We start from the raw sequence: 21,570 nt of genomic DNA on the forward strand, positions 1-21,570 counted from the left end.
CAAAGCTGCCCTATTTCAAACTGAGATGCCTATGCACCCCCCCCATTAGTCCTTCTTTCTCAATTCCCTATTTTTTTTTAAGTTTGTTTATTTACTTTTGAGAGACAGATAGAGAGAGAGAGAGAATCCTAACTAGGCTCCACAGTGTCAGTGCAGAGCCCAATGCAGGGCTCGAACTCATGAACTGTGAGGTCATGAACTGAGCCAAAGTCAAGACACCTGACCAACTCAGCCACCCAGGTACCCCCTCTTAATTCCTTATTTTTATTTATAATGATACAATTCTTTTAAGGACCTAGGCTCCAACACAGAACTATATTTGCTACCTCCTTCTCTGTGACCCCAACACCTAGACAGTTAGGAGGTTCTGCAAACTCTCCATGGCAATGGTTTTTTTACTTCTCCCTTCCCACACTCTGATACTGGTTCAGATCCTCCTTTTATCCTAAGAACTACTGCAATGGCCTCTCCCTGGTCTCAGTGTTCTCTACCACAATTATCTTAAAGTGTGGCTTTGATCACAGCACATTCCATGCTCATTCATGCACGTTCGATGGCTCCCACTCTCCAACACAGTACGAGCAAACCCTCCTTGCATTCAAGCACACTTAGATTTTTAACCCAGTCTCCCAACCCCTTATGAGCACCCCACACCACAGTGAATTTATAGCAGTGTGTCTGTTGTTTTCTGAATGTTCCGTGTTTTGTACTTTTACTCATTCTCTTGCCTTCATCTCAAATATTCTTCCTGGTTATTTCTGTTTCTAGAAATCTTATTCATCCTATTAGATAGTTCACTTCCTTCCTATCCCGCCGGACCACACACCTGCCATTTTCCTATTTCCTTTCCTCATCTGCCTTGCAGTATATTTGTTTGTATACTTGCTTGTCCTCTTTACTACATTGATCAGAAACATATCATCGCAAGAGAAGGGGCTTGATTCGGTCACACCAAGGGTAAGTCCATAGCCCCTTTGAGCCTCACTGTCCTCATTCATAAAATGTAGATAATGACATAGTGTAACAGTGATTAAGTAAGACCTTGGGCTTCGGAGGCAGGCTGACCTGGATAATAAGTGCTTACTAAATATTGCCCATGTGTCATTACGACGGTCGTTAATTCCTTCATGGGGTTGTTGCAACAATCCTGGGGGATAAGACAACGGCACTCCCATAGGTCAAGGCCCCCCAAACGCAGGTTATTATCAGCTCTAGAGAAGTCATGTGGAATACAGGACAGCCAGCAGCTCTGGACCTACGTCCCCACATATAGTGTAGGTGTGCACGTGACTATCAATAATGACATGCTAAATAAATACGGTATGACCCTCTCCATCTTCACCTTTGAACCTCCTGAGATGGTATGACAAAGTAGAAAGGGTAGAGCCTTGGATTTTCTAAAGTACCAGGACAGTGAATCCTACAAGTCTCAGTTTCCTCATCTGTAAGATATAGTGGTCAGTCACGGATACTAAATAAGGTGACTATAAAGTTCTTAGTATATTTGGTATAAAGCAGCTGCTCAATAAATGTCAGATTCCTTCATTGCCTCCCTCTCCCAGAAGTGCCTCACGCCTAGGATAAACTTAGCGAATATTTGTTGAAGTGAACTGAACTTAAAAAATACTGAGTAGTGCTATTGCTGGGTCGTAGGGTATTTCTAGGATCCAGGAGTGCCGATTCATAGGGGCACATGTGCTCCAATATTTACAGCAGCACTATCAACAATAGCCAAAATATGGAAAGAGCCCAAATGCCCATCAACTGATGAATGGATAAAGAAGATGTGGTTTATATATACGATGGAATACTACTTGGCAATGAGAAAGAATGAAATCCTGCCATTTGCAGCAATGTGGATGGAACTGGAGGGTATTATACTAAGTGAAATAAGTCAGCTAAAGAAAGACAGGTGTCAAATGTTTTCACTCATATGCGGAATTTGAGAAACTTAACAGAAGACCATGGGGGAAGGGAAGGGAAAAAACAGTGTCAAATAGAGAGGGAGGCAAACCATAAGAAGACTCAAATACAGAGAACAAACTGAGGGTTGATGGGGCAGGGCAGGGCAGGGGAGAGGGTAAAGTGGGTGATGGGCATTGAGGACGGCACTTGTTGGGATGAGCACTGGATGTTACATTAAGCGATGAATCACGGGAATCTACTCCTGACGCCAAGAGCACACTGTATTCACTGCATGTTAGCTAACCTGACGATAAGTTACATTTTAAAAAATACTGAGTATGTACCCAGAATATGTATATTTGTCACAGGGGATGAGTACCTTATCTGGCTAATGGGCTGACTCCTGGAGAAGGCAGAAGTAATCCCGTTAAGAGATTTAAAAATATATAATTAACTCTTCATTAAAACTGCATTCTATAAAAAAGTTTTTAAGAGAGACAGAAATTACAGCAAGAATTAAAAGGAAAATCTGGCCCCACAAAATAGCTCCACAGCTCCATAGCTCTCTCTATGCCCAGATACCATAATGGCTAGACAGATGCAGAACGAAGCAATTTCCTGTTTTCTTACCAGATTCAAATAAAAAAAGCCTGAAAGCAAATAGATGGCCATTTTTTTTTTCTTTCTTCTAAATAAGTTTACACTTACAACAACTTACTGAGAGACTACTGGATTCTAAGTGTTTTACATATGCTGATTTATCTGATTCTCAAACCACCATATGTGGTAGGTACAATTATCATCCCCATAACAGAGATTATGAAAATAAGGCACAGAGAGGTTAACCGTTCGAGATCACACAGCAAATAAGTGCCAGAGCTAGGACAAGATTCTTGGCTGTACAGATCTTCTTGTAACTGTTACACACAAATGATACATTTAGTGTCCCATTTTGGAAAGCGCTAAGGTGGTGATTCTCAATGGTAGCTGCACATCTGAATCGCCTACAGATTGATACATGGATGCAGATTCCCAAGTCCAGATCAAGACAGATGGAATCAAACTCTCCAAGTGAGGTCTGGCTGTGTGTAGTTTTGGGGGCATCACTGGGAATTCTTTAAGGGTGGAACAGAATGGTGCTAAGGCTTGGCACGCTCATCTAGGGTAGGAAAGAGCCTGTGCCTACAAGATGTCATGGAAGAAGGCTCTGGAGAGGCCCAGTTCCTACTGTGGGCCTCATCTAAGACCAGCAATATGTCTGAAACCTACACCAACTTACCACACGCCCACGTCCTCTAAGGTGCAACTGTCAAAGTGTCCACAGCCTGCGTAAGAGACTGAAGTCACTGCACACAGAACAACAGGCCATGCCGGGCACTCTTGCGGGGCCAACATACATGTCCCATTACAGCTTGTGCCAGCCGTAAGGCAATGCCAGGTCCCCGGGGAACTCCCAGAACCCAGACGCCTACTAACTGCAGATGCGGCAAGATGTGCTGCGAGGGAGGGCTGGCTGCTGCCACGTGACCCTTCTTCTCCTTGACTGTCTTTTCAGCTTGTGAGTTGTGAGGGCCTTTCTGGTGGTTGGGTTTATTTCAGGGGGTGGGGAGTGGGATGGGAAAGGGTACTCATTTCTATATTGCTGCTGTTGGCAATAAGAGGCAAAGTTGAGGGGTAACTGCCAACAGCTTCCCCTTTCTCTTCTTTTTGTTCACTCAATCCGTCTGGACCAATGCACAAGGAAAAAAGACAGACAGAATGGCCCTCCAAAGTTGCACTCTGTTTTAAAGCTGATAAAGGATGTGTTTCCCACAGCTTAGGAGAAAAATATATTATCAAGTGCCCGAGCAATTAAACAAATGGTATTTGCAAACATCTGCTGTCCAGAACTGTTGCCTGTGTTCAAACAAAGCCTCACACTGTCTTTGGCAAACCAGGGTGAGAAAAGCTGGGTGCCATTTGCTAAATGAACTCTTCCAGATTACAATTCTGTGGCCTGAGGGAATTAATTCACATCCACACGGGGAAATGAATTCCCAAAGAGGTAGTTAGTCCCTAAGAGAATCAAAGAAACTAGGACCTAGAGTAAAGTTGGCAGTAAGTCAATGAGTGTTTTATTACCCTCTACGACACCAGATTTATTATTTATGCCCAAACCACAGACTCCTAAAGTCAAGAAGATTCCAAAGGGAGAATGAGACTTTTGGTTGAAAACGGCTGCTAATAGCACCGGCACTTTTCTGCAGTCTCTCCAACTGATACCTACGAAGATACACCCAAAGATGGAGCCTTTCAATAGCGTCGCCAAGACCGATGGCCAAATGCACAATGTGGGCGCAAAAATAGCATTAGAGGTTAGAAAATGCAGGCTCCAGATCTGAATTTTGGCCCTGCCATCTCCTAGCTGAGTGACTTCATATTCTCACCTGTAAAAATGAGATCATGAAGACAATTTCATAGGCTTGTTCTGAGGGGTAGAGAAGATAATGCCAGGAAAGCTCTCAGCGCCATCGGGGGCACAAAGTAAGCATCCCACAATTGTTAGCTATTCATAGCACAGCTTCATGGTTACTACTGTTGTCACCGTAAGACAGAATTTTCTCTGTTGTTCTGGACTCATAACAAATGAAGACAGGAATGGCACACAATGTCCTAGGTTTCCTGAGAGGTGCCTGCTTCAGTCTTCCCCACCTCAAGCCCCAGAACCCCAATTAACACAAAGGAAGAACGGACAGGTAAGTGTGGCCTCTGAGGGAATATTCTGAGAAAGAGGCTATATTGACCCTCCCTTCCCCATGGGGGAGGATACCCAACTTTTTCTCTCCTTGAAACTAAGAGAGGGAGATCCTAAAAGAAATTCTAGCCAAATTTGAGGGTTTCCAACACCCCATTTTTAATAAACCAAAAGATCAATAATTTTTTCTCTGAAAGTCGGGAGAGGCACCAAGCCAACTGAGTATCTAATGTGTTTCTTGGGCTCTGAGAAGTGAATGGGAAAGGACGGTGAAGTTGGGCCTGGAAAGGATCAAACTGGCAAGCAAGTAATTTAACTGCCTATGGGAACAAAATCTAACACTCTTAAAGAAAGATAACAGTATCTACCCCTCAAAAATGTCAAATTCAGGGGGCGCCTGGGTGGCGCAGTCGGTTGAGCGTCCGACTTCAGCCAGGTCACGATCTCGCGGTCCGTGAGTTCGAGCCCCGCGTCGGGCTCTTGGGCTGATGGCTCAGAGCCTGGAGCCTGTTTCCGATTCTGTGTCTCCCTCTCTCTGCCCCTCCCCCGTTCATGCTCTGTCTCTCTCTGTCCCAAAAATAAATAAACGTTTAAAAAAAAAAAATTAAAAAAAAAAATGTCAAATTCAGAAAGTCCAACATCTACCCAAACATTACTAGACATAGGGTAAAGCAAGAACATGTAATTCATAGTGAGAAAAGTTAGTCAATAAATAAAGATGCAAAAATGTCAGAAATGATGGAATTAAAAGACACATCTAAACACAATTTAAAACATTACTGTTACAACTGTGTTTAAATATTTAAAGGAAAACATGTACCTGGTAAAAAGAGAAATTAATGATATAAAGGACTAAATATAATTCTATAAACAAAAAAATAAGTCTAAAATGAAAAATTCACTTCATGGGATTAACTGTAGATTAACTATGGAAGAAAAGACCAAACACTTGAAACATCAACATAGAAACTTTCAAACTGAAGGACAGATGGAGAGAATACTGAAACAAACAAACGAACAAACAACACAGAGCTTCAGTAACCTCTGGAACAATATCAAGTGTTACCACGTGTTCGCAAGTGATGGGGTGGACAAAATATTTGAACATATAATGGCCAAAGTTTTAAAATTTTTATGAAAAGAATAAACTCATAGATTTAAGGTGTTCAATAATCCCACACAGGAAAACCACAAAGAGAACCATACCAAGACATGTCATAATTAAAGTGCTAAAAAACACAGAAAAGGGGGCTATTAAATGAGAGAGAGGGGGGGGGGGAAATGATACATTGAGTAGAAGGGGAAAAAAACTACAACAAACTTCTCACCAGAAAATATGCATGTCAGAAAACAATGGAATGGAAGAGGCTTAAAGTGGGGTAAGAAATCCCACCAACCCTAGAATTCTATATTCAACAAAAATGTCCTTCAAAGATGAAGGTGAATTAAACTTTTCCAGACAAACAAAAGTTGAATGAATTCATTACCAGCAGGCCTGAATCACAAGAAATGTAAAAGGAAATTCTCCGACAGAAGGAAAAAGATATACATAAAACCAAGATCTAAAAAAAGGATTGAAAGCACCAGAAATGGTAAGCAGATGGAAAATTTTAAAAATATTTTTGCTACTTTTAAATTTCTTTAAAAGATAATTTACTGGTAAGAGAAAAGTAATAATAATGTTATTGTGAGCTTTATAACACATGTACCAGTAAATATATGACATCAACATTCAAAAGGAAAGAAGAGGGAAATGGAAACAAAATGTTGTATGATTTTTGCATTATACATGAAGTGGAATAATAATAATATCTGAAAATAGGCTGGTAAGTTAGAGGCATATTGTAGTTCTGAAAGAAATGATTAAAACATTAAAAGGGGTACAGTTAATAAACCAATAGCGGGGATAAAATGGAGTATTAAAGCAATACTAAATCCAAAATGGGCAGGAAAACAGAAAAAGGATAGGACAAGTCATTTAAAACTAGCAAGATGTTAGACTTAACACAACCATAATGATAATTATGTTAAGTGAAAATGACCTAATTCAGCAGTTCTAAAACCATGCTTTATGGCCTTTTAGCAGAAATCAAGACGGAACATCCCACTGTATTAGTAATCATTGTACTGTGCATCCTCGTTAAATCTGAAAGAAAACAAGGTCAGTCTCAAGAAACCTTCATGAAGCAGTAAAAACTATTGATATTATTAAACCATGATCCTTCAGTATACCTCTTTTATGAAACATTCTTCTTTGTCTCTAGTAATGTTTCTTGGTATAAAATCTCTTTTGCCCAATATCATTATAGCTATTCTAGCTCTCTTAAGATTATTGTTTGCATGGTCTATCTTTTACAATCCTTTTATTGTCAGTCTACTTATGTCTCTTATGGACAGTGTATAGTTGAATCTTGCTGTTTTATCCGGTCTGGCCATCTGTACATTTTGATTGGAGCTTTTATTCTATATTTAAGTGATTACTGATATGATTGGATTTATAAAAACTATCTTACTGTTTGCGTTCTATATCTTACATCTTAAATCCTTTTCCCCTTCTATTCCTCTCCTACTGTCTTTTGTCTTAAACATATATTTTTAGTGTACCATTTTAATTCCTCTACTGATTTTAAATTGTATTTTATTAGATTATTTTTTTAGTGGTTATTCCAGTGTAGTGTAACTCACTACAATCTACTATGAATTAACACTAACTTAATTCCAGCAAAATACAGAAACTTTATCCCAATATAGGTTCATTTCCTCTCTTCCTTTGTGCTATTGTGTGTGCATGTATACATACATGTACATATATATAGTCTATATATTTTGTACATATAAAATCTTTGTAATAAACCAAACAGTATGGTATACAACCAGAAAGCTCTAGCAATTATAAATCTACATTCATCCAACAGAGCCCTAAATACATGAAGCAAAAATTTAAAGAATTAAAAGAATATACAATTCAATAATATCTAGAGATTTCAATACCCTAATTTCAATAGCTAAGAGAACTAGACAGAAAACCACTATAGATATAGAAGATTTGAGAAAACATATTAACCAACTTGTCATAACTGATAGTTAACACTGTACCCCAAACCAGCAGGATACACATTCTCTTCACATACACTTGTAAGATTCTTTAAGAGACATCATATGCTAGGACATAAAAGAAATCTCAGTAAATTAAAATAATCGAGAAACTGTATTTTCTAACAATAATGGAATTAAATTAGAAATCAAAAGTAGAAATAAATTTGAGAAATTTCTAAATTCTTTCAAATTAAACAACATGCTTGTAAATAATCCATGGTCAAAAATCTTAAGAGAAATGAAACTATAGCAAAACCTTGGATTGTGAGTAACTTGTTGTGTGTTCCACAAGACAAGCAAACATTTCTAATAAATTTTAACTTGATAAACAAGCAATGTCCTCCAATACAAGTAGTACGTGATGCCGAACATCACATGATCACAACTGAGCCAATGGTTCTTGAAATTCATTTTGATATACAAGCATTTTGAATTACAAGCATATTTCCAGAATGAATTATGCTTGCAAACTAAGGTTTTACTGGTATTTTGAGTTGAATGAAAGCAAAAACACAACAGATCAAACTTATGGGATTCAGCTAAGGCAGTGGTAAGAAGGCAATTTATAGCTTTGAAAAATCAGTAGAAGTTAGAAAACAATAAAAGTTTAAAGTCAATAATTTAAGTTTTCTTTCACCTTAAGAAACTACAAAAAGAGGGGCGCTTGGGTGGCTCAGGCGGTTGAGCGGCCGACTTCGGCCCAGGTCATGATCTCGCAGTCCATGAGTTCAAGCCCCATGTCGGGCTCTGTGCTGACAACTCGGAGCCTGCAGCCTGCTTCAGATTCTGTGTCTCCCTCTCTCTGGCCCTCCCCCGTTCATGCTATGTCTCTCTGTGTCTCAAAAATAAATAAACATTAAAAAAAATTTAAAAAAAAAAAGAGAAACTACAAAAAGAAAAGCAACTAGAAAACTCAAAGTGGGCAGAAGAAATAAGGAGGAAATAAGAAATTTTAGTATAAATCAATAAAATAAAAAACAAAATTAGAGAAAATAGATGAAATCAAAAGTATGTCACTTAAAAAGATCACTGGCTCAGTTGGTTAAGCATCCTACTCTTGATTTCAGCTCTGGTCATGATCTCACAGTTCGTGAGATTGGGCTATGTGCTGACAGCATGGAGACTGCTTGGGATTTTCTCCCTCCCTCTTCCTCTGTCCCTCTCTGGCTTGCATACACACACTCTCTCTCTTTCTCTCAAAAATAAATAATAAATTTTTTAAAAATAACTTTAAAAATGTTTAAAAAGATCACAATATTGCCAAACCTTTAAGTAGACTAACAAAAGAAGGAAGACATATTAGCAGAATTAGGAATGAAAAAGGGGACATCACTACTGACACTACAGACATTAAAAGGTTTCTAAGGGAATACTATGAACAACCTTGTGCCAACAAATTAGACAATCTGGATGAAACAAATTCCTAGAAAGACATAAATTCCCCAGACTTAAGAAGAAATGGAAAAACCTGAATAGACCTATAATAAGAAAAGAAAAACTCGGGTCCATTTATCTACACTGCTGAAATTTATCAAATATTTAAAGAAATAACACCAATCATTCATAACTGTTTCAGGAAGTAGAATAGATAACAAATTAAGGAGTATTCATACAAAAGAATAACAACAACAACACTGATACAACATGAATGAATCTCAAAAACATGCTGAGCAGAAGTCTATCAAAAAAAAAAAGAAGACACACTGTAAACGTATAATTCTATTTACGTGAAATTCTGGAAAACAAAAACATGAAAGGCTTCGGTTTCAAATGGGTGGGGGTATTTAAAAATACCATTTCTTACATGAAGTTAACAATTATAAAAACATAGGTGAATGCTTCTGAAATGTTTAGCAATAATAATTAGAAGACTTAAATGCATGCAACACACCTCCAAGAACACAAGTGATATGAAAAAATAAGCTATGTGAACCAAAATTGTGTTGGTGATACTTTGTACACCTAAAAAACTTAAACTTAGTCTCCCACTACACACTTATTACAAAAATAAAAGCTTATAGAAGTATATGAAAAACTTTGAAGTTTACAAAAATTAAAATTAATTGGAGTTTATGTCCATAAACTCTAAATGAACTTAGTATCATAATACAAAGGAGCAACATAATCAAAGTTTTTTTAAAAATACATAACCTTCATTTAGGAAAGACTTTTTAAAGCACAAGATAAAACCCAGAAATCTTAAGGAACATGATGAAAGGTAATTTACTTCTTCCATAAGACAATGATTGTGGCAAATTTTGTTTTCCATAGATGTCCTCAAGAGGAGGACATCTCAGCTAACATACTTTTCCTGTGAAATGTGACTTTGACATTTTGCCCAATAACTACAGTCTACATTCTCTTTCACTGAATCTCAGCAGGCTTTATTACTTTTGAGGTTAGGTCACAAAAAGTGATATAGCTTCTGTCTGATTCTGTTGGGCCACTCTCTTCTGGAACCTTGCCACCGTGCTGTGAGGAAGCCCAAAGAAACATATAGAAAGAGGTGTTCTTTTTTTTTTCATGTTTATTTACCTCTGAGAGAGTCAGAGAGAGAGTGTGTGTGAGCGGGGTAGGGGCAGAGGTGGGGGAGTGGTGCGGACAGAGGATCCGAGGCGGGCTCCACGCTGACAGCAGTGAGTGAGACACCAACGTGGGACTCGAACCCATGAACCGTGAGATCATGACTGGAGCTGAAGTCGGACACTCAACTGAGCCACTCAGGGGCCCCTGGAAAGAGCTGTTCTTGATGACAGCCCCAGCTAGGTCCCAGTTGACAGCCAGTATCAACCATCAGACATGGGAGTAAATGAAACGTTAGCTAATTGCAGTCTCCAGTGATGGACTCCTTCATAGTCTCAAGTTTTTCTAGCTGAGGCCTCAGACACTATAAAACAGAAAAAACTGCTGTGCCCTTTCTGAATTCTTGATACACATGGAAAATAAATGGCAAAAATTAGAGCACTTTGGATGGATTTGTACTTTCCGTATTGTGGATGCTTTTTCACATTAAGAATATTTGAAATGCTTTCAAACATTCAAGAACTCTCTAAATCAAAAATCAAGTTTTAAGAAGTATAGATCACCCAAAAAAACTTTGCTATCAGTTACTTCTAGTTGCCATGAAAATATGAACCTGCTCAAGGGATTCAGGCTATATCTGGCCTACAGTTACATAGCTTATACAATTTATAGAACAAATTTCATTAACTTGATGGTCATTATTTACTCATTATGGATTAGTCATCCATAGTGTCAGTGTGGAACTACAAAAGCTCCACATCATGTTAGATCCTTAATCAGTTTTTGCCAGGAATCATAATAAGTAGGGAACACTTTTAGTTATAAAAATAGTAAGTTTCAGTACTAAGGATAAATACAATCCAGACCATGCCACAATTAAACTACTAATGACACACTTCAGTGCATATGTATGGTAGCATCTGAATGTTTGAATTTGTAGATTTCAAGTTCTCTATTTCCTGAATTATTCTGGTATTTTCTACATGCAAAACACATTGCTATTGGGGCGTTTGATCTAAGCAGAGGCATTTTGTTTGTTTGTTTGTTTGTTTGGAGAAGAGGGCTAATTTGAAATATACTAAGCAACCAGAGGACATTTAAAGAATATGCTGCAACTGATACACATTTTTTTAAGTCAGCTTAGATGTATTTTTGTCTTTCGAACTAACACACATCCTCTATCCTTCCCTCCTCAGTCCTGTTTGCTCAGCTGGATGTCCACAGGGTCCAATTTTCCCTCCAATTGCCCTTGCACGCTAATATAATTGCTGTTCATATGGGTAATTGGTCAGCCTAGAGCAGCATTTGTATGGATTTGTTATCTACAGTATCTGGCAGCTTCTCAAATGGTTTTGCAGTATTATAATACTATCATGCATTTTTAGTTTTTGTCTCTTTGTAACAAGACTAAATAGATGTAAATCTTTTTTATTTATTTATTTATTTATTTAATTTATTTTTCAACGTTTTTTATTTATTTTTGGGACAGAGAGAGACAGAGCATGAACGGGGGAGGGGCAGAGAGAGAGGGAGACACAGAATCGGAAACAGGCTCCAGGCTCCGAGCCATCAGCCCAGAGCCTGACGCGGGGCTCGAACTCACAGACCGTGAGATCGTGACCTGGCTGAAGTTGGACGCTTAACCGACTGCGCCACCCAGGCGCCCCTAGATGTAAATCTTTAAGGATGCTATATTTTAAGTGCTTCAAAAGCAGGAATATACAAATGCAAACTGTTTAAGCAGCTAACATTCCTTTTCACTTATCAGATACACAATAAATGAACTTGAGTCTCAAACACATAATGTTCTGCCCTATCTTCCTCCATTGCTTTTTTTCCTTAAAAAGAGCCAAATTGAGTAGATTCAAATAAACTTTAGCTTAAAAAAGAGAATAAGCCAGCTTCACCTAATAGTGCCCTTGATGTATCAGTAAAAATAATTAATTTTATTAAATCTTGATCTTGGAGTGCATTTCTAATGTTCTGCTTGACAATATGGGAAGTACACATAAAGGATTTCACCTGCAATCCCAAATATAATTATTCTTGAGGAAAAGCACAGGTTGCACCTGTTTGAGTTGCAAGCTGAACTAGCCATGTTTTTCATGAAACACTATTTTTTATTAAAAGAGTAACTGACCAACTATGGCTTTTCAGATGTAGGTATCTGACCATTTTTTTTTTTTTCAAAAGTAAGTGAAGTGTTCCTCTCACCTCAAGGAAAACTACTGACAGTATGTGGTTACCGATGATAAAATTCAAGTTTCCAAGTAAAAACCAGAATTTTGAAAAATGTAATGTATTATGAGCTTAACAGCTTTCTAGTACTGAACATTACTACTGACCTTGTCAGAGAAGTTAAGTTTTTAAATTATTTAAATTTAATTTTATAGAGTTAAACGTATCAACACTTAGAAGATCTGTGTTATTCCAATATTTTCCAAATGACCAATGGATGCTGTCACAAAATCATGTAGTAGTTAAGAGAACTTTCCAAAGGGAAAAAAGAGACCAGTGGATTTCAATGTAACAAAACATGAGAAGTTCTTTGGGGAGAGTCTGGAAGATCGAGGTGTAGTAGGAGGATGCCAGGCTTGCCTCCTCCAATGAATACAACTAGGTTAACTATCAAATCATCCTAAATACCCCAGATCATCAACCTGAAGACCGGCAGAACAAACTCCACAACTAAAGGTAAAGAACAGGCTACACTGAAGAAGGCAGAAAATGCAGAGACTCAGTTTGGGAGAGAAACAGACTGTGGCTGCTGTGGTAGGGAGGTAGCTGCGGTCATGGAGAAGGACAAGAGACAGACTGACACACGGGAGTGCACAGAGAAAATGAGTTCCCATAGAAATTGGCTTAGAAAACGAGAGAAGCTGAATTTTGTTGAGTTCTTATAACCAATGGGGCTTAAAGCCTGGAGTTTTAAAGTCAGTGGGCTTGGCTTGGGTAGAGCCCAAAGAGCATTGGGGCTGCTCCTGGACAGAAAGAAGGCAGGGCAACAGCCTGCAGACATACAGCGTGGAAACAGCCATCTGAAAGTTCCTTGGGCACCCAATGGGGAGGTTATTTGTTCATCTCAGAGCCTGTCCCAGAGAGGCAGCATTCACAGAGAACAAAGAAACTGGCAGGTGCTACTTCTCTGCCCTGCTCCTCAGCATAAGCTGAGAACCTCTTCAGTAACCAGGGCAGTGTCGTCACTCACTACCTAACTGACTTTACCAAGACCCACTCCCCCCCGCCCCAAACTCCCAAAGAACTTCCCTTCCCAGTTATGTTTGCCCCAGTCCCAATATGGCAGACCCCTCAGAAGACCAGCCCAAACCCCTGCCCACACCACATCCCCTGACCTAGAAGCTCTGCAGAGCTTTAGTTCCAGTGGCAGTTGCAACAGTTCCCATTTCATAAGCAGACCAGGGTACACCTAATTAAAACACACCACATTCAGGCCAGGAACCAAACACTGCACGTAACAGGCAAAAAGAGCCCCTGCAGACAACTGGCCTGAAGGATAATGTGGCCAGGACACAGCAGCAGAGCACACGCTGTGCACACTGGAGATACTCCCATAAGTGCCAGGTCCTGGGGAACAGGAGACACTACACTCAGGACACTTCAGGACACTTCATAAGGCCATTACCCTCAAGAATGAGAGATGCTGACTTTCTTAACAAATGGAAACAGGCACAGAGACTAAGACAAAATGAAAAGACAGATGAATCTGTCCTAAATGAAAGAACAGGGCATGGCCAGAGATCTAAGAGAAGCAGATGTAAATAACATGTCCGATAAAGAATTTAAAGTAATGATCATAAAGATACTCACTGGATTTGAGAAGAGTGGAAACATGAGTGAGACCCTTAAAAGAGAGATAAGGAATAACACAGCAGAAATAAAGGGCTCAATATACTAAATGAAAAACATGCTTGATGCAATGAACAGCAGGCTGGAAGAGGCAAAGGAACATATTAATGACCCAGAAGACAGGGTAATAGAAAATAAGTTGAACAAAAGAGAGAAAAAATAATTATGCAAAACAAGAATAGACTTAGGGAACAAATGACTCCATTAAATGTAGTAACATTTGCATTACAGGAGTACCAGAAGAAGAGGAAAGAAAAGGGGACAGAGAATTTATTTGAAGTGATAATAGCTGAAAACTTCCCCAATATGGGGAAAGAAACAGATATCCAGATCCAGGAGACACAGAGAACCCCGAACAAAATCAACAAAAAACAGATCCAATTAAAATGGAAAATTAAAGACAAAATCTGAAAAGTAGGAAGACAAAAAAAAAAAAAAAAAAAATATATATATATACATATATACATATATATATGTATATAACTGTATATATATATACAGTTACAATAAAGGGAAACTCCATAAGGCTATCAGTGAATTTTTCAGCAGAAACTTACAAGCCAGAAGGAAGTGGCATGATATATCCAAAGTGCTAAATGGGGAAAATCTGCAGCCAAGAATACTCTATCTAGCAAGGCTGTCTACACAATAGAAGGAGAGATAAAGAGTTTCCCAGACAAACAAAAGCTAGAGGAGTTCAGGGCCACTAAATAAGCCCTGCAAGAAATATTAAAAAGGACTCTTTGAAAATATCAGTCAAAAACTCACAAAATAAAAGGATGTAAAATATGGCACCAAATACCTAAAACCAAAAACCTAAACCAAAAACCTAAAAGGAAAAAAGAATCGGTTCAAACTTAAATGACCATCAACTTAATATAGACTGCTATTTGCAGAAGAGGTTGTATACAAACCTAGTGATAACCACAGAACAAAAACCACTAATAAATATACAGAGAATAAAGAGAAAGAAATCCAAATGTATCGCTAAAGCAAACCAGTAAACATGAAAGAGAGAAAGACAAAGGAATCAGAGAAAATCTTCAGGAACAACTGCAATGTGTAACAGGTAATAAAATGGCAGTAAATACCTATCTATCAATAATTACCCTGAATTTAAATGGACTAAATGCTCCAGTCAAAAGATACAGGGCATCAGAATGGATTAAAAAAGCAAGAACCATCCATAGGCTACTTACAAGAGACTCATTTTAGATATGAAGACACCTGCACATTGAAAATGAAGGGTTGGAGAAACATTTTTATGTAAGTGGATGTCAAAAGAAAGCTGGACGGGCACCTGGGTGGCTCAGTTGGATAAGTGACTGACTCCTGATTTGGGCTCGGGTCATGATCTCACTGTTTGTGAGTTCAAGCCCCACATGGGGCTCTGTGCTGATGGTGCAGAGCCTGCTTGGGATTCTCTCTCTCTCTCTGCCTCCCCTCCACTCATGTTCACTCTTGCTCTCTCTCAAAACAAACAAACTTAAAAAAAAAAAAGAAAGAAAGCTGGAGTAGCAATACTTATATTGGACAAACTAGACTTCATTTTTTTAAAGTTTACTCATTTGAGAGAGAGAGAGAGAGAGAGAGAGCACACAAGTGAGGAAGGAACAAAGGAAAGACAGAGGGAGAGGGAGAGAATCCCAAACAGACTCCACACCACCAGTGCAGAACCTGGTGTGGGGGCTCGAACGCATGAACCATGAGATCATGACCTGAGCTGAATGAAGTCGGACACTTAACTGATTGAGCACACAGTTAGTGTGCCCCGGACAAACTAGACTTTAAAACAAAAGCTGTAACAAGAGACAAGGAAGGACAATATATAACAAGAGGAACAATCCAACAAGAGGATATAACAATGGTAAATATTTACGCACCCAACATGAAAACACCCAAATACATAAAACAGTTAATAATATTCATAAAGGAACTAATCAATAATAATACAATAAGAGTAGGGGGCTTTAACACCCCACTTACATTAGTAGAGAGATCACACAAACAGAAAACCAACAAGGAAACAACGACTTTTAATGACATACTGGATCAGATGGACTTAACAGTTATAATCAGAACATTCCATCCTAAAGCAGAATACACATTCTTTTCAAGTACATATGGAACATTCTCCAGAATAGACCACATATTAGCCCACAAAACAAGCCTCAACAAACTCAAAAAGATCAAAATCATAGCGTGCATCTCTTCTTACCATAACCAGAAGTCAACCACAAGAAAAAAACCTCAAAGACCACAAATACATGGAGGTTAAATACCATGCTACTAAACAATCAATGGGTCAATCAGGAAATAAAAGAAACAAAAAATTACATGGAAACAAATGAAAATGAAAATACAATGGTTGAAAACCTTTGGGATGCAACAAAAATGGTTCTAAGAGGGAAATTTATAGCAATACAGGCTTACGTCAAGAATCAAGAAAAATCTCAGTAAAACAGCCTGACCTTACACATAAAGGAGCTAGAAAAAGAACAAACAAAACCTAAAAAGACAAAAAAGAAGAAGGAAGGAAATAAAAAGATTAGAGCAGAAATAAATGATAAAGGAAGTTAAAAAAAAAAATCAATGAAACCAGGGGCTAGTTCTTTGAAAAAAATCCATAAATTTGATAATCCTTTAGCCAGATTTATCAGGAAAAAAAAAGAGAAAGGACTCAAATAAAATCACAAATGAGAGGAGGAAAAACAATCAACACCACAGAAATACAACAATTATAAGACATTATGAAAAACTGTATACCAAAAATTAGACAACCTAGAATAAATGGATAAATTCCTAGCAACATATAAACTACCAAAATGGAAACAGGAAGAAAAAGAAAATTTGAACACACTGAGAACCAGCAAACAAATTGATTCAGTAATCAAAAAACTCCCAACAAACAAAAGTCCAGGATCAGATGGCTTCACAGGCAAGTTTTACCAAACATTTAAAGAAGAGTTAATACATATTCTTCTCAAACTATTCCAAAAAACAGAAGAGGAGGACAACTTCCAAGTTAATTCTATGAGGCCAGCATTACCCTGATACCAAAACCAGATAAAAAAACACCACAAAAGCAAGAGAGAGAGAGAGAGAGAGAGAGAGAGAGAGAGAGAGAGAGAATGAGAGAGAAAGAACGAGAACTACAGGATAATATCTTTTATGAACATGGATGCAAAAATCCTCAACAAAATACTAGCAAACTGAATACAACAATACATTTTAAAAAACAATTCATCACAATCAAGTGGGATTTATTCCTGGGTTGCCAGGGTGGTTCAATAGACAAAAATCAATCAATGTGATACCTCACATCAATAAGCAAAGGATAAGAACCATATGATCATTTCAATAGATGCCAAAAAAGCATTTGATAAAGTACAACAGCCACTCTTGATAAAAACCCTCAACAAAGTAGGTTTAGAAGAAACATACCTCAACATAATAAAGGCCATATAGGAAAAATCCACAGCTAATATCATCCTTAATGTGGAAAAACTGAGAGATTTTCACCTAAGGTCAGGAATAAGGTAAGAATGTCCACTCTCACTTTTATTCAACATAGTACTGGGAGTCCTAGCTACAGAAAGAAGACAACAAAAAGAAATAAAAGGCATCCAATCCAGTAAGGATGAAGTAAAACATTCACTATTTGCAGATGACATGATACTATGTAGAGAAGACCCAAGAGACTCCACCAAAAAACTGCTAGAATAAATTAATTCAGTAAAGTCGCAGGATACAAAATCAATGTCTCTTGCATTTCTATGCATCAATAATGAAGCATTAGAAAGAGAAATTAAAAAAAAAATCCCAATTACAGCTGCACCAAAAATAGTAAGATGCTGAGAACAAACCTAACCAAAGAGGTGAAAGACCTATACTCTGAAAATTATGAAACACTAATGAAAGAAACTAAAGATGAAACAAAGGAATGGAAAGACGTTCCATGCTCATGGATTTGGCAGAACAAATATTGTTGAATATCTATACTACTCAAAACAATCGGCACGTTTAATGCAATCCCTATCAAATACCAACCGCATTTTTCACAGAACTAGAACAATTTGTACAAAACCACAGAAGACCCCTAATAGCCAAAGCAACCTTGAAAAAGAAAGGCAAAGCTGGAGGCATCACACACAATTCCAGACTTCATGTTATATTACCAAGCGGTAGTAATCAAAACAGTATAGGACTAGCACAGAAAAAGACGCATAGATCAATAGAACAGAACAGAGAACTCAGAAATAAACCCACAATTATATGGTCAATTAATCTTCAACAAAGCAGGAAAGAATATCCTATGGGAAAAAAGACTGTCTCTACAACAAATGGTGTCGGAAAAAGTAGAGACAACTTGCAAAAGAATGAAACTGGACCACTTTCTTACACCATACACAAAAATAAATTCAAAATGGCTTAAAGACCTAAATGTGAGGCCTGAAGCCATAAAAATCCTAGAAGAGAGTACAGGCAGTAACTTCTCTGACATCAGCCATAGCAACATTTTTCTAGCTATGTCTCCAGAGCCTGGGAAACACAAACAAAAACGAACTATTAAATAAAAAGCTTCTGCACAGCAAAGAAAATAATCAACAAAGCTAAAAGGCAACCGACAGAATGGGAGAAGATATTTGCAAATGACATACCAGATAAAGGATTAGTATCCAAAGTACATAAAGGAGTTATAAAACACTCAAAAAATAATCCAATTCAAAATGGACAGAAGACATGAACAGACATTTCTCCAAAGAAGACAGCCAATACACACATGAAAAGATGCTCAACATCACTTATCATCAGGGAAAAGCAAATCAAAACTACGAGATATCACACCTGTCAGAATGGTGAAAATCAACAGTACAAAAAAACAATAGGTGTTGGCAAGGATATGGAGAAAAAGGAGCCTTCTTGCACTGTTGGGTGGGAATGCAAACTGCCGCAGCCACTGTGGAAAAGCTATGGAAGGCCTCAAAGAGTTAAAAATAGAACTACCCTATGATCCAATAATCGCACTACTGGGTATTTACCCAAAAAATACAAGTACACTAATTCAAAGGGATCCATGCACCCCTATGTTTATAACAGCATTATTTACAATAGCTAAGCAGCTCAAGTGTCCACCAACTGGTGAACACAGATAAAGATGTGGTATAGGGGCACCTAGATGGCTCAGTCAGGTAAGCGTCCAACTCTTGATCTCAGCTCAGATCATGATCTCGTGGTTTGTGAATTCAAGCCTCACTTTGGGCTCCTCGCTGACAGCACAGAGCCTGCTTGGGATTCTGTTTCTCCCTCTCTCTGCCCCTCCCCTGCTTGCTCTCAGAAAAACTTAAAAAAGAAGGTGTGTGTGTGTGTGTGTACACATATACATACACACACACAGACCATGCAATATTATTCAGCTATAAAAAGAATGAAATCTTGCCATTTGTGATGACATGGATGGAGCTAGAGAGTACAATGCTAAGTGAAACAAGTCAGAGAAAGACAAATACCATATGATGTTAAGAAACAACTGAACAAAGGAAAAGAGAGAGGCAAATCAAGAAACAGACTCATTTAACTATAGAGAACACACTGCTGGTTACCAGAGAGGAGGTAAGTGGGGGAATGGATTAAATAGGTGAAGGGCATTAAGGAGGGCACTTGTGATGAACACGGCCTGTTGTATGGAAGTGTTCAATCACCTTGCATTGTACACCTGCAAGTAATATTACACTGTATGTTAACTAACTGGAATTAAAATTAAAAACTTTAAAAACGTTTCTTGGTATTGTTTCTGGTTCCACGTTGCAAGTTCAGGAAACCAATACTTGCTGAGTTTTTGTGTAGTATTAAAGAATATGAGCAGCCACTTGAAAACATTATTCTTTTTCACAACTACACTATTTGCATAAGACCAGATTTCTCTAGATACTTCAACCAAAATAACAATGCAACAGATTAAATGCAGAAACAGTATGAGATTTCAAATTTCTTTTATGAAGGTAGATACTAGAACTTTGCAAAAAAAAAAAAAAAAAAAAAAACAGAAAACAAAACCCATGAGTCTCTAAATAAAAATACATTACTTATGTTAACACGCAATCAGCTTATTATTGCTATTCCAATGAATAAATAAGCATTTAAAATACTTCTCAGTTTTAATTTTTTAATACAGCCAATAGTAATTAAGACGACCTACATAATAAGCAAAAACTCTTTGGGGCCTGCAGTAATTTTTATGAATGTAAAGGAGTCCTATGACCAAAGAGATAAAGAATCATTGTAATTGATCATCACTAAGGAAGTACAATTATTGTAAATGTTGCCTAGAATCAGAGCAAAGGATACAAAATGAAACAAGATTAAAGTTTTAGAATCCTTCAGTTGGTCAGAATGCAACTGAATTTGCTTTCATTCACCAACGCAGTTAAGTTTGTAGTTTTATCTACAATTCTACCAAGTCATTTAAGTGTTAATCCAGGATATTTATCAACATAATTTTTATGACAATAAAAACTTAAGAATTTTAAAACTAAAGTTAAGCCTGTATCTTTCCATCTCAGGGCAGTTCATAGTCCTTCATGGTTTCTAAGACGTACGGATTTTCAGATGGTATTTTTGACCAATTTATATTCACGAATATACTTTCTCCTTTTTGACTTCTTGCACGGCCAAGTAAAGTGGTTAGTTGAGACTTTGGAAATTTGTCAATAAAAAGCTATCCAGAAACTCCTAGAATATAACTCCATGAGAGCAAAGGCTTTAAGGAATTCAATATCCCTAGCTCTAAAATGTCTAGTTGTATACCTGAATATTCTGCATTTTACGTAAATTATTCCTCAAAAAAAAAATTTTCTATAAAAGTGTCTGGCACAATAAATGGGAAATAAACTGGAGGACTGAATCTAGCCATATGGGTCATCTCTAAGACAAAAATGTCTGACTGCAAATATTGTGTTTGTCAATGTCAACCCTAGTATGTGTACCTAGTTCTTGATGTGTGATGAATTATGGGATTACGGTAGAACAGTATCCTAAAAAGGTGACTAATTATGAATAACCATCCAAATTGCATAAAACTAAAAAAAGTGGCCTATCATCTCTTGGTCCTGAAATCTAGAATTTGGGTTGATTTAATTAATAAAGAGGTGGGGGAGAAAAACAGTCCTATGTTTTTGAAAAATATTTATTTAAAAATAAGATTTCTAAAAATACAGTACATAATACATTTCAAGAGAAGTAAAAATTCCACAATTTAAGTTAAAAACAATCTGCAAAGAAAAACAAATATTACAGGAATAAAAACTAAATCACTGAAATAAATAAAAAAAAAAAACCCCACAAAACATTGTTCTTAAGGTAGATACATGGTTTTCCATTTTAAGAACCAGTGTAGATCTTTCACTTAAACAAGCGTATCTCAGATACATGGCTTCCTCTCTCTT

Source organism: Herpailurus yagouaroundi, unplaced genomic scaffold (assembly GCF_014898765.1).
Source record: "Herpailurus yagouaroundi ecotype Mexico unplaced genomic scaffold, PumYag 160, whole genome shotgun sequence".
NCBI classification, from domain to species: domain Eukaryota; kingdom Metazoa; phylum Chordata; class Mammalia; order Carnivora; family Felidae; genus Herpailurus; species Herpailurus yagouaroundi.